The sequence below is a fragment of the Terrapene carolina genome, unplaced genomic scaffold (assembly GCF_002925995.2).
Source record: "Terrapene carolina triunguis isolate 2854851 unplaced genomic scaffold, T_m_triunguis-2.0 Scaffold580, whole genome shotgun sequence".
NCBI classification, from domain to species: domain Eukaryota; kingdom Metazoa; phylum Chordata; order Testudines; family Emydidae; genus Terrapene; species Terrapene triunguis.
In genome coordinates, this window is record NW_020664931.1 from 3,415,420 (window position 1) to 3,418,366 (window position 2,947).

The following is a 2,947-nucleotide window of genomic DNA, read 5'->3' on the forward strand; positions in this document are numbered from 1 at the left end:
CTGTTTCCAGAGACAGACAGGGTCTTATACTTTGTAAAGATCACCTTGCATCCCATTTTTGTTATCTTTGCTTCATGCATTTTGAAGTATTTAAATAAAAGACATCAGTGCATCTGCTTTTTCCACTGATGTACAGCTACAACCTTCTCGCTAAAGAAAAACAAACAGCTATGCAAATTTGGAAGACAATACATTTAAAAGTCTCCATCTCATTTTGTATTCAGAGCCTTATGTCATGACGCTCAAGAAAATATATCAACAAACTGTTTCATATACCATGAGATTTACCGTTAAAGTAGGTGTTTACCTTTTCCTCTGAAAAGCAATTTGTCTTTCACATGTTGCCTAAAAACATCACAAAGTCTATAGATTTATTTGTTATTTATTTAGAAAGACTTTTAATTTACTTTCAGCATTTCTCCCCCTACTTTTCACCTTGGTCCCAGTCTCTAACTGACTGTGCACTGGTCTGCCCACAGTCAATTGCAGAGTTGAGGCTCTAGTGTTTTTCATTAATAGCCCCACAAGAGGGGAGTTTGACAAACCTGTTCATGGTGTAATGGAACAAACTTGTTTCCAAGACATTTTGAAAAAGGAGTACCTAAACCTTAAATAGCCCAGTAAATTTTCATAGTGAAAAGCTGCCCTTCCACCTTGTCTCTAAAATTATTTGAGAGAACATTAGAAAAAATGTTTTCACAAATCTGAAATCTGCCTTTTTCTCTTCAAAGTACTTTGTAAACACTAAGTAATTAATTATTGTGTCATGTCAAATGGTAAATAACATAGTGAGTCCAAAGTCCATGTATCTTGTTAATGTCAAAGGTTCTCATGTTATTACTGGAGCAATAGAAACTGTCCCTCCAGAAGGATCTAGGAGACTGGTAGCTGACACGTGGTGTTGGACACCTTTTTTGCTGATATCTTGAGTAGCTGCCTGAAAAAGAGATGTTTAGACAGAGCGGTGGGAGGTGGGAATTTGAAAAGTCTCTAGCACCAAGCAATGGTGTTTTTAGTATTATCACACTGTCTGGAGTGGCTCACGACCATGAGTGCCAACCTCAGGGCAGACTATCAAAAGCAGGGCAGACACCCCAAACTGGTGGTAATTTCTATAATTAGATTTCACCAACCCATAACAAATGTGAACTCCCAAAGTACTACAATAGTCTTATAATGGAGTCACTGGCAGGCCCCTTAGACATTCCAGTCTATCTTGCCACCCAGGCAAGCAGGACCATGTGATAAGTGGTCACTTACACATAAATCACAAATATTCCAGGTTTCTCCCAGTTCCAAGAGACCAGCCACTCACCTAGGTCAATTTGCATCCTAGATCTCACAAAGACAATGCTGGTAGCCAATTCTCCAGTAAACTAACTAAAGGTTTATTAACTAAGAAAGAGGAATGAGAGTTATAGAGAGGTTAAAGAGGGTAAAATATATATACAGGTGAGTCACCGTCTATAATTTCAAATGGTAGCAGAGATGTAGTAATCTGCCGGTTTCCCAAAAGTTTCTCAGGGCTACCCAGAATAAGGTTAGGAATCTCTGTCTTCTCGTTCAGTTATTCTGCCCTGTTAGAATCCAAACAGTCAAGAGATGAAGGATCTTTCCCTGAGTCCATAGTTCCAGATTCTTCTGACAGAAAACAAGCTGATAGGGTCACCTCTTTTGTAGGCTCTTTCTTTGATTGGTGGAGAGAGAAGAGCGCATTTAGATTCTTTGGTCTCTGATCTGCACACACTATGACCACTTGGCTTCAAATGTACAAGATTTAGCACTTTACTGTTAAGTTCTTCATTTGCATTACACAAGGCTTCTTCCACATTTGATGGGCTATTTAGTTACAGGAGTATTTGCAATGTAGCTGTTTGCTATTACATTATAACAGGATACAGATAAGTGAAAACAATGCATGTAACAACATCCCGTTAGTTTTCATGAAGTGTAAACACCAAGTACACTCTTATACATTTAACAATCACTTTGATCTATATTAATATACAAGTGAATTAGCCTGGCTTCCAGCTATGCATTTGTAAGTATTCAATGAGGCTGGGGCTTTGGCATGAGCTAGCACCTGGTCTACCAGTGTCACAAGTATGACTTGAGCTATTGCAAAAAGAACATGACAGTCAATCAGTAGGCATCTCAGTTACACTCCATTGACTTTTACCATCTAGGAATGGCAAGGGTCAGAGTTTCTTATAGGGGCCCTGATTGCCAGTAGAGCTGCCATGGAGGCCCAAATTCTTGGCAGGATGAGGAGTTTCCATTCCTACTCTCTGATTGTTCTTGGTGACCCAGGAGGCCATGCTAGATGTGACTTAATTTCTCACAGCATGAGGTTCTGGAGCTGAGTCGATACAGTTCAGATTCATTGAAGGGCTAATTTAGGTAAAATGCACTGGAAGGGGTTGTGCAGAGGCACCCTGCTTCCAAGAGTTCCTAGGCATGCTGAAGCTGCCACTACTCACTTTTTAGATGCAGTTAAGTGCCCTTCCTGAAGCTGATCAGCTCCAATGGCCAGTCAGTAGGGGGTGAGCCAACCATGGCCTCACATTCTCTCTGCCACCCCTCATCCTTGCCTCCATCAGTGCACATGAAGCCAGGCATAATCTGGCCTTAAGCAATTTATATTACACCCTTAGATGACACAGTGATGTGTTATGGGCTCATATTTCAATAATACATTGATGACTAGAACTGGGTCAGTACCTCAAGGTTTTCCCATAAATGTTTGCCAAAATAAAAATGTAATTTGTTTCTGCAGTGTCTGCTTGGTATGTTTTTGCTTTCTGCAGATATTATAGCAAATGAATATACTAGCAGGAGCGTTCACAGAAAGAGAGTTTTAAGAAAACAAAGAATCAATGCACCAAAAAAACATGTATTGTGGTGGAGCAGTTAGAGTTGCTGCACTCACAGCATACCTGACGCAAAC